The following is a 12,184-nucleotide window of genomic DNA, read 5'->3' as shown; positions in this document are numbered from 1 at the left end:
TCCTAAGGGGATCACTCTGCACATCCTGGGGTTACTAAAGAGAAAAATTAGGGGTGCCATGATAGCTGTTTTCCAGTACTTTAGAGACTACCACAGAGAGGTAGGGGTGAGCTTATTTTCCAAAGTCCTGGGGATAGGACAAAATGCAGTAGGTGGAAGCTCATTAAAGAGAGCTTCAACCTGGAACTAAGGAGAGACTTCCTGACAGTGAGAATAATTAACCAATGGAAAGTTTACCTTCTGGAGCTGTGGGTGTACCATTGCTAGAAGTTTTCAAGAAAGATGAGCAGGGGGGTTTGACTAGAAAACATCCAAGGTCCCTTCCAGCCATATGATTTTATTTTCTTCAAACCAAGATTTATCCCTTTTCTGACCAGGATTTGTTGTTCTGTCACATTCTAGTTAAAATGGGGAAATCAGCTATTTTCCTGAAATGCTCTGCTCCTTAATTTAGCAACTGGGAGCTTGAAATATTAGGATGAATTGTTTTCCTTTATGGGATTTGGGATTTGTGAACAGACAGCATTTGTATCTGGCAAAAAAAAAAAAACAGCCTGAAAATAATAATTGTTTGATTATTTGAAAATTGCATTTATAGACAAAATCCTGAAAATGAAATTTCTAGCTTTTTGTAATCCCACATCTGTTCAAAAATTGTTTTGACATTCATTACTAACTCAAATGGAGAATGATACTGTTTTATATAATCAAAAGGCCTACAAAAATTGTCTTCAATGTGTTTACTTTGAATTCTATTATCTATTAATATTGATTGTGTTTTTGTGGCAGAAACTGCAACGGACTTGATTTAATCCAAGAAGACCCAAGATGATGCAAGAAAACCCAAGAAGGTCCTGTTGGCAAGATCTGACTGAAGACAGGAAAGATCTTTCCCAGATAACCTCTTTCAGACAAACACTTTAGTCCATAGATGAACTAAATAATTTGAGAGATGTGGAAGCCCTATGTAATGTGAATAGTTTATGCTAATTAGAAATAAATAAAAAAATCAAATGTGCTAATCTTTGAATGAAGGTCTCAATAAATGCACATCATATTAAATAAATTTTCAGGGCCTTTCTTATTGTTTCTTATCCCCAGAAAATATAGAGCTGAAAATAAAGTAATACCACCATTATTTATTAGCGAGAAGCCAGCTTAATTATTAAAACAGATTGTCAAAATGATAAGTTTTGAAGTTAACATTTGAATTACTACATACATCATAGTAGACATCCATAATGTGTTGAAGAGTTCTATGAAGAAATTAGGTATCACGCCAAGCCTATCCCAGATGAAAGTAAACATAAACAGGGCAAATTATTAATCTTGTTCCCATCAGACTTTTTTATGGCGAGGATGGAGATCTAGCCTTATCAAATGGCTGTGTTTGTAAAACTAGGGGCAATGAACACCAGATCCTAATATCAGTGCTGCCATATTTAAAGATGGATTAATCTAGATTAGGGGTGTCAAACTCAAGGCCCAGGGGCTGGATCCAACCTGCAGGGTACTTAGATCTGGCCAACGGGGCCACCCTGGAAACAGCGAAGGACCTGTCCACAGTGCTTCTGCCAGTGAAAATGGGCTCCCGAGCTCCGTTTTTACCTGCCAAGGCCTCCTGCAACCCTCTGCAAATGAAAACAGAGCTCAGGAGGACTGCTTTCCCACAGGTGTCCCTGACATGAGTGACATCAAGCTGGCCATGCCCACCCTGACCATGCCCACTCCAAACCCCCCCCCAAGGTCAAACACAACCCTGATGCAGCCCTCAATGAAATCGAGTTTGACACCCCTGATCTAGATTGACTTCCAATGACCAGTTGTGATTATATGGTCATAGAATCTATTTCATAACTAAAAAGTTCCATTGCATTTAACCACAAATAAGTATATAGAAGGGACACAGAGGCTCAGTGGCTAAGATGCTGAGCTTGTCAATCGAAAGGTCAGCAGTTCAGCAGTTCGAATCCCTAGTGCCGTGTAACTGGGTGAGCTCCCATTACTTCTCCCAGCTTCTGCCAACCTAGCAGTTCAAAAACATGTAAAAAATGCAAGTAGAAAAATAGGGACCACCTTTAGTGGGAAGGTAACAGTGTTCTGTGCGCCTTTGGCATCTAGTCATGCCGGCCACATGACCACGGAGATGTCTTCAGACAGTGCTGGCTCTTCGGCTTTGAAACGGAGATGAGCACCACTCCCTAGAGTCGGGAACAACTAGCACACATGTGCGAGGGAAACCTTTACCTTAAGCATATAGATACAGAATCTATATCATCCAACTTAACTTGTCTTAGTTCAGAAGCTAAGCAGGTCAGGCCTCAACACTGTGTTGATGGGTAACCTTGGTTTAGCTCAACAGACAGTAGCACTGTAATTTAACACCAGCTGTCTGCAATTAAAGTAAGATTGAATCTCACCAGGCTCAAGGTTGACTCAGCCTTCCATCCTTTCTAAGGTAGGTAAATTGAGGACCCATTGTGGGGGCAATAAGGTGACTTTGTATAAATATACAAAAGTATGAAGGCTATTGCTTAACGCACTGTAAGCCGCCCTGAGTCTCCGGAGAAGGACGGCATATAAATCAAATTTAAAAAAAAACAAAAACAAAAACAATACTAGTCTATAGTCTGGGAATTTAAGTTGTTTTTTTTTTCCAGTAAATACAGCACTAAGCTACTTCTCCATGTTGCCAGGAAGTCACTAGGAGATGAGTTTGACTTGAAGAAGATTTTGCCTATAAGCAAATGTGGGACTACAGTCTCAGAGAGGGTTTTAATGAGCTGGGAATGCAGATCAAGAAGGAAATGCTACAGAAATCTTGTTCCTCCAATTTTGTGTCATAATTACACTGAGAACACCCCTATGATATACGCAACCCAGTTGCTCACCATAAGTTTGAGAAATGAGGTAAGAACAGGAGCTCATTCCACCAACTTTCTAGTCAGCAAACCCAGTATCTTAACTGCTAGGCCACTGCATGCCCTTATGGTTATGGTTAGATATGTACTGTACAGACTGCTAAGTTTTCAGTGAATCCTCTTTACCAGAAAATGAGGATTTGTCCCAATGCATCCAAGAGCTCAGTGCTGTTAAATTTATCCTTGTACCAGTGTGATACTGCTCATCTATCTCTCTTGCATTTCTCTAATGCAAGTCGTAAAGCTATTTTATTTGTTCACAGTTAAAGGTTTTATTTTCTTTTAATTGAATTTGCAAAAGAAGAATTACTTCTTAGAGTCCTGCTGCTCATTGGATATTCAGTACCAGGCTTTGATTAAAGTGAACAGAGATACCAGCAATATCCCTATTTCAATATTTCTGGTGCATCGGCTTCTCGAACACACAGCTTCTTGTTAAAATTGCAAATGCATATGTCATTTGATCATTGTAACATCTTCCAGCCCTTGTTATTCTCCTCAGAGGAACCCAGTCATAGAAAGGATAGGTCTAATTAAACCAGGTATATTTTTAGGCAGTTTTCAGACTGCCTGGAGTTATGCCATGGTAACACACGTTGACCCCAGCTATGACTTGAAAAATATACTGAGCATCTTCAGTTTCATCGTGAAAAGTTCAATTCCTCCTGGAACATAGCTCTTTTAATGAAAGTGTGTATCTTCTTCCTAACTTAAGCCTCATGTTCAATGGATGCCATGCCCTGTTTCACATCAGTTTGAAGGTCTCTAATTCTTTTTTTTTTCCCATCCTTTTTTCTTTTGCCTAGTGCTGTAACTTTCAAAGCTTTCTTTCTCTGTAATTTAGAAATGGGCCACAAGTTTCTTTATCTCCCACCAAACAGCATAATATAAAGGCGGGTGAAATGCAATCGCGAGGTAGAAAAATATTCTCTGTTTGATTTTATTTTTTTTCCCCAGTTGCCATATAAAAAAAAGAGAGAACAAGTCAATTCTTTTTTTTTTCCCAACATCAAGAGGAACCTGTATCCAGCTATATAGTGCTTTCAAAGACTAAACCAGTACATTTGAATTAAATGTAATCTGGTACTCTCAGCTGCAGCCCACTAGTTCCAGAAGAGAACTGACATCCAACATGTTGAAAAGAAATAAGAAGGATAGAGCAGTTGCTTGCTTTTTATCTTTAGTAGCACAGAGAAGAGTGATGATTCATTCCAAGTCAAGCAAAGTTTTGCTTCCAAACTGGCTTCAAATATAATAAGACTCCCTTCAAGAAAGGAGGGGGAAGAGCAGGACAATTCACTTTCTTTGATTTCATTAATGACAGAGATTAGGTACATTCAGAGGTGGTATTCAGCAGGTTCTGACCAGTCTGGAGAACCGGTAGCGGAAATTTTGAGTAGTTCGGAGAACTGGTAAATACCACCTCTGAGTGGCCCCGCCCCCATCTATTCTCTGCCTCCTGAGTCCCAGCTGATCCAGCTGGGAGGAAATGGGGATTTTGCAGAACCTTCCCCTGGAGTGGGGTGGGAATGGAGATTTTACAGTATCCTTCCCCTGCCATGCCCACCAAGCCACGCCCACCAAGCCATGCCATACCCACCAAGCCATGCCTACAGAACTGGTAGTAAAAAAATTTGAATCCCACCATTGGGTACATTGTATACTGTATTACTTCCATTTTAAAGAGAAGCTCCTTCCTTCCTTCCTTCCTTCCTTCCTTCCTTCCTTCCTTCCTTCCTTCCTTCTTTCCTTCCTTCCTTCCTTCCTTCCTTCCTTACTTCCTTACTTACTCTCTCTCCCTCCTTCCCTCTCTCTCTCTCTCAGCTATTAAAGACACAATTTGTATTCTTTTACAGTTCAGTCATAAGAGCGTCTATTCAGAGACAGAAAACATCCTACCAAGGCTACTGGCTAGGAAAGCAGATATTGTAAATTCCAGTAATACAAAAGACACACATACACATAGAATATAGAAAACAGTTTTGAGAAAACTTCCTCAAAAGTTATAATTTACACTGGATAGTTGGCATCATCAATACATTTAAATTCATTTTTTTTTCTTAATAATGCTTTACAAACGTTGCTTGAATCACATGTCTAGCATTCAAACTTTAAATTTCTCTCAGCTCTGTCACAGCCCAACCTCACAGGATTCTTGTTGTGGGGAAAATAAGGGGAGGAAGGAGAACAACTTGCCTCCAGAAGTTGTGAATGCTCCAACACTAGAAGTTTTTAAGAAGATGTTGGACAACCATTTGTCTGAAGTGGTGTAGGGTTTCCTGCTTAGACAGGAGGTTGGACTAGAAGATCTCCAAGGTCCCTTCCAACTCTATTATCCTATTTCTATATATGTTCTCCACCTTGAGTTACTTATAAAGTAATAGTTGGGATAAAAAAAATTCTAAAAAATAAATTTTAAAAAATGTAATAAATAAATAAATAATAAAGTAGTTGGAAAATATTGCTGATATATTATTAACAGTCAACTTTAAACTATAATAACTGAATAGTGTGTGTGTGTGTATATATATATATATATATATATATATATATATATATATATATATATATATATATATATATATAATTATTATTATTATTATTATTATTGGTTCAATTTATATGCCGCCCTTTTCCAGAGACTCAAGGCGGCTTACAATGCGTTAAGCAATAGCCTTCATACTTTTGTATATACCTGCTTAGTAGGGCTTTCGCCCTCCCTTCCTAAGTGGTGTTCTTTTTTGTTATTGGTTTTGGTGTTGTGTTTGTATTTGTGTGTGTGTGCATGTTTGTACCATATTTTTATATTTAAATATTTGCAGATCATATTTCTTTGGTTTCAAACCATATGTCTTTGGTTTATTTTCTTAAACTTTCCCTTTACACTTACTGTGTCACATTTGAATCTAATAACACCTTATCGTATTTTCTGATATTACTTTCTCTCAGCTAACATTAACACAACCAGATTCTTTTGCCTGCATTGTGATTATTGCAGGCTCAGCACCCACTATTCTGCTTGGAACATTTGATTGTCATTTAAACTGGCAAAGAGATACAAAGAGTATAGTTTGCAAAAAATTATCGCAAAATTAGTCATGTTATGAAAACATTAGATTCCTTTAATGAGTCTATGAAATGACTTAATAATGAATCAGAACATTGGCTCATAATATCCAAGCCCTTCTCTGTTTTTACCATAATATCCTGAAAAATAAATAATCCCAGTCCTGACCATTAATACAAGGAAGCAAATACAATTTAATGACTCGTATTCTAGAATAGGTACTGAAGAATGGAATTGGTTTAAATATATAGGATATAAATATAAATCCCTAGTGCCACATAACAGAATGAGCTCCCATTACTTGTCCCAGCTTCTGCCAAACTAGCAGTTCAAAAGCATGTAAAAAATGCAAGTAGAAAAATAGGGACCACCTTTGGTGGGAAGGTAACAGGGTTCCGTGCACCTTTGGCGTTTAAGTCATGCCGGCCATATGACCACAGAGACGTCTTCGGACAGCTCTGGTATAGAGGTGGATTTTAGCAGGTTCTGAGCAGTTCTGGAAAATTGGTAGCGGAAATTTTGAGTAGTTCGGAGAACCGGTAGTAAAAATTCTGACTGGCCCCACCCCCATCTATTCTCTGCCTCCCAAATCCCAGCTGATTGGGAGGAAATGGGAATTTTGCAGTAACCTTCCCCTGGAGTGGGGAGAGAATGGAGATTTTAGAGTATCCTTCCCCTGCCACATCCACCAAGCCACACCCACCAAGCCATGCCACACCCACCAAGCCATACCCACAGAACCAGTAGTAAGAAATTTTGAAACCCACCACTGATCTGGCTCCTCGGCTTTGAAATGGAAATGAGCACTGCTCCCTAGAGTCAGGAATGACTAGCACATATGTGCGAGGGGAACCTTTACCTTTACCTTTTATAGGTTATAAAAAAGGAATTTTATTGTAGATTAAGCACACATTCACAGGAATCCAAATGGCTGACTCCTGTAATCTTGTAGACGGCACTTATTTAGGGGAAAAAAATACATGACGAAACATAAATAATTCAGTTGTATGCTAATATCCATCCATCAAACAAGATGCTTTTAAAAAGTAGATGTTTAACTATGACAGCATTTAGTGGTACACAATCCTTGCTAAAATTATAAGTTCCCATTTTGTGTTGCTAGCAACTTTCTCCTTCAGAGGATGGCAGAGGGTACCAGCTGTGCTTCATTTGGGAATACCTGAGTCCAAAAACTGGAAGTAACAGAAACACAGAAAGGTAGTGACTATCTAACAACAATTTCAGTAAAGATTTGAAAACAAGACAAGACACATATGGGAAATGGAAGAGGCGAAGACACTAAGAAAAAAACACTATAACTAATCCATAATTGTGGAGATAATGTCAGAATAGCTAAAGGTGATATTGATGATGGTTGCTAAGAACAACAACAAGAGGATCTTTAAATATGTTCAAAATTAAAACAGGAAAGAATTAGCTGATCCAGGAAAATGACAAATAGCTAAAAGAAGGAAGAAAAGGCAGAGCTGCTCCTGTTTGACTCAACTTCCCTCAACAAGAAGATAGGTGTCTTGTGGAGAGCTGTAAAATGCAGGATAAGGAAAGAAGATTTAATCTTGGGACTGACAGAAATATGGCCAAGCTATATCTGTTTATTTTGAATTAGTTCGCACCTTCCAGGCCAGCGGAATTGCATCTTAGAATGCTGAAAGAACTTGGTGATTGACTGGCCAAACGCTGATGCATTTCTGTTGGGAAGTCTTAGAGAACTGATGAGGCAAATATTATCTTCAAGAAGTGGGGAAAGGATATTGGACTTCCTTATCTCAAACTCTATGAGACTATGAAGCTATTGTTCAACTCCAGAAAAAGCTTCTTTAAGAAGGATCAACAGATGAAATGAATTCAGTATGACCATCAGATCCCAAACACTTTTTCTGCTTTACATCTGAATATCTGAACTTTACTACTAAAAGCTAATGAAGGTTGGAGGTCATGATGATTACCGTATTTTTCAGAGTATAAGACGCACGGGAGTATAAGACGAATCTTAGTTTTTGGGGAGGAAAATAGGGGAGGGGAATTTCTGCCTACCAGGTATTCATCTGGCTAATCCCAGCACATTAGTTTGCTCGCTGGTTTTGAGGTTGGAGCTAGTTGGGGCATCAGCTTCAGAATATTAGTTCACTTGCTGGTTTTGAGGTCGGGGCTGTGCTTCTAAAGCACAGCGGATTGTCGGAGGGAGCAGTGATTAGAAAAGCAGGCAAAGCACGGAAGATCATTTCGCTCACGTTGGGGCTGAAAAACAGCTTCAAAAGCACAGCTGATCCTCGGAGGGAGCTCCAGTGACTAAAGCAGGCAAAGCGCAAAAGGGGTAAGAGAAGGCAGCAGCTGTTCCGGGTAGCCATTTTGGGCACCGCGCAGGGTTACATTCAGAATATAAGACACACCCAAATTTTCAGCCTCTTTTAGGAGGGAAAAAAGTGTATCTTATACTCTGAAAAACACGGTAGGTAGATCATTGCAGAACAACAGAATAAAAGAATGACAGAGTTATTCTTCTAGTCCACAGGTGTCAAACTCAATCACATCATGGGCCGGATCATGACATATCATGATGTTTTTTGTTTTTGCGGAGCTGGGGTGAGCATGGTAGGCCACCAGTTTGACAGGCCTGTTCTAGTCCAACCCCCTACTCAAGCAAGAAATCCTATACCATTTCAGATGAATGGTTGTCCAAACTCTTCTTTAAATCATCTAGTGTTGGAGCACCTACAACTTCTGAAGGCAAGTCATTCCACTAATCAAGCTATCAGGAAATTTTTCATCAGTTCTAGGTTGGCTCTCTCCTTGATTAGTTTCCACCCATTGCTTCTTGTCCTATCTTCAGGTGCAAGTTTGGACATCATACTCGATGAGTGCCCATTGGTGGATCTTCATTCAATGGAATGGGGTATCACCAGACTCAGTCTCAGGACCTTATTTATTCAAAAATTTTATTAATGTTTGAATTGAAATGATACAGGGAATGTTTATAAATTCTGCAGGTGACCCAAAATTGAGTGGCAATTAATGTGCTACAAGGGACTGCTATGCCATAAGGAATTTGGCAGTATATAACTAAAGCAAATAAATAAGACATTAGATTGGAGGCATTCTAGCATACTTAAAATTAATCCAATAGTGGAATTTTTAAAATCAGGTGAGGGGTAGGATCAATTTTCCAGAATGTGGGCAAGTATATACTCACTTTCATTAAAAATGTTTGCGTGAAGGAAGACTATTATTTGTTGAGTTGCCTTAATTTAAATTCCTGCATCTGGTTGGATTTCATGGCCTAAACGGCCTTTTTGAAATCTTGGGTTCTTTGAGAAGATGAAGGACAACCTGTTTTAGTTTTAGCTCTAGATTCCAAACACATTGAATAAACAATAGTTTCTCAATCTTTTTGCAAGCCTCCATAGTCAATTAACTAAGAATAATTACCTTGCAGCTACCAAAGATTTCAATCTGACATTTAAGCAAAATATGCAGGATAATATAAGATCTGTTTAAACAGACTCGCTCATCTTATGGCATCATGAATGTAAAACAAAGGGGATACACTGAAATTTTCCTTGTAGCAACAGAGCTGATAGAATATTTGACTGGGTTAATGTTAAATGTCACCCATGTTGAGAAAGACTAAGGGTTTTAAAATATATAGCCATTTTTATATCCAGAGAAAATGTATAACACAAGTTATTAGTAGTATTAGTAGTAAAGGTAAAAGTTCCCCTCGCACATATGTGCTAGTCGTTCCCAACTCTAGGGGGGCGGTGTTCATCTCCATTTCAAAGCTGAAGAACCAGCGGTCTCCGAAGACGTCTCCATGGTCATGTGGCTGGCATGACTAAATGCCAAAGGCGCACAGAACACTGTTACCTTCCCACTAAAGGTGGTCCCTATTTTTTCTACTTGCATTTTTTACGTGCTTTCGAACTGCTAGGTTGGCAGAAGCTGGGACAAGTAATGGGAGCTTACCCTGTTACGCAGCACTAGGGATTCGAACCGCTGAACTGCCAACTTTTTGATCAACAAGCTCAGTGTCTTAGCCAGTGAGCCAGCACGTCCCTTTTGTATTAGTAGTAGTAATACTTAAATTTAAGTAAGCCTATTCTAGTGGAGTCTGGCAGCTTACTAAATATAACAGCAGTTTTTTAAAAATTAAAACATAAACAGTTCAGCTACCTTCACTTTAAACTGAGTTTGATCTTGTAACACAGTCATGTGCAGCATTTGGCTGGCTATGTGAAAGAGAAATATCACAGAATTATAGAGTTGAAAGTGGTTGTTGCAGCTATCAAGTCAAACCCCTTGCTCAGTGTGAGAATCCTAATTAAAGTATCCCATGCAGATGGCTGTCTAGCCTTTACGCAAATGTACCTCTCACTGGGAAATGGTTGACAAGGATATTTTGCAATATCCAACTTGCTATCACTTTTCAAAGCACCAGTGCATTCAACAAAATCAGCTGAAGCTAGGCAATTCTCTTTTTTTAAATATTAAATCATGAGTCCCTCATGCCATCTAGTGGCCTTTTTTTTTAGTTCAACTTTTGCTGGTTGAGAATTTATAAACACTGAGATTTATAAGCATTTCAGGTAATTTGACGCATATTCTCTCCAGTGGTGAAATGTAAAATTTGTTAGTATCAGTTCTGTGGACGTGGCTTGGTGGGGGGGTAGTAATATGACTGAGTGGGCGTGGCCAACATTTTTTTAAAAAACTTTTAAAACCATTTTTTCTACAACCTCTTCGGCTGAAGAGGCTGTAAAAAAAAAATGCTTTTAAAGCTTCTGACGATCCCAGCTGACTTGCCTGATCGGCAGAGGCTTTCTTTTTTTTTTTTAAAGCCTCTGATGATCCCACATGACTTGCCTGATCGGCAGAAGCTTTTTTTTTTTAAAGCCTCTGATGATCCCAGCTGACTTGCCTGATTGGCAGAGGCTTTTTTTCCCTTTAAAAACATTTTTTTAATAACCTCTTCAGCCAAAGAGGTTGTAGAAAAAATGCTTTTAAAAATTAAAAAAAGTCCTCTGATGATTCCGCGGCTCAGCTGGGCAATGGGGAGGGAGGGATTTTTGCTACCGGTTCTCTGAACCACCCGCCTCCATCGCTACCGGATCGGGCGATCCGGTCTGAACCAGGAGCATTTCACCCCTGATTCTCTCCAATACTTTTCAGTTCAGAAACACTACATTTTGAACCATGATGTTTTGCCAGCACACTATGTCACTTAGAGAAAGGTATTCCTTAACCAGAGAACTTTAGTAGGATATAGCTTACTTTCTGTTGTAACAGAGAATAGAGTTGTTTTGAAAAAACAATGAAGATTTTCAAGATCACACATTAAAAACTTGCAAATTTAGTAGTCTATCTCACGACATGCCCCAGCCAGCATAGACGTCGCTACTTCAATAGTGTATACATGCTAGAAATTCCAGCACGTTCCAAGACTGCACTATTTGGAACTTTGTCCTGGCAGGTGATGCCAAGAATTCGTCAGAGACAGCACATATGAAAGGTGTTCAACTTTCTCTCCTGCCGTGCATAAAGGGTCCAAGACTCATTGCAGTACAAGAGTGTGCTCAGGACGCAGGCTCTATAGACTTGGATCTTTGTATGTTCCATCAGCTTCTTATTAAGCCATACTCTCTTTGTAAGTCTGGAAAATGTGGTGGCCTGTCATGAGAATGGCTGATGGTCGAATTCCGAAAGATCTCCTGTATGGAGAATTAGTGCAGGGAAAGCACCTCGGAGCCAGACCACAGCTGCGATATAAGGATATCTGCAAGAGGGACTTAAAGGCCCTGGGAATGGACATTAACAACTGGGAAACCTTGACCTCAGATTGTTCAGCTTGGAGGCTAAAGATGCAGCATGGCCTTCTCCAATTCGAAGAGACACTTGTTTGGCAGGCTGAGGCAAAGAGGCAGTCCCAGAACCAGCCAAATCTGGGGGCTGGGCAGGGGACAGACTGTATCTGCCCTCAGTGTGGAAGGGATTGCCACTCTCGAATTGGCCTTTTAGTCACACTAAATACTGTTTTAGGACCTCTTTCAAGAGCACGATATCATAGTCTCTTGAGACTGAAAGATGCCAATGATGCTAGTAGTCTATACTTGCTGTTCTCTTCTCTATACTTCAGGGATTGCTTTGTGGTTCCTATTTTTCCACAGCATAAGATCAAAAG

At 39.5% G+C, this 12,184-nt stretch overlaps 1 protein-coding gene across 1 annotated transcript in view; it reads left to right on the top strand.

Moving 5' to 3' along the window:
• The window catches only part of LOC117677330 (vitellogenin-1-like), a 48,967-nt gene extending 47,911 nt beyond the window's left edge, over nt 1-1,056 (top strand). The window contains exon 34 of the mRNA XM_060689581.2: nt 790-1,056. The gene's annotated coding sequence lies outside the window, so the exon portion shown is untranslated. The remainder of the gene's footprint in view (nt 1-789) is intronic.
• Nucleotides 1,057-12,184: the final 11,128 nt, after the last annotated feature.

Source organism: Pantherophis guttatus, chromosome 3, assembly GCF_059756535.1.
Source record: "Pantherophis guttatus breed Tessera chromosome 3, ASM5975653v1, whole genome shotgun sequence".
In the NCBI taxonomy this organism is placed as follows: Eukaryota; Metazoa; Chordata; class Lepidosauria; order Squamata; family Colubridae; genus Pantherophis; species Pantherophis guttatus.
Note: the sequence above shows the minus strand (reverse complement) of the source record. Positions and strands in the feature narration are given on the sequence as shown.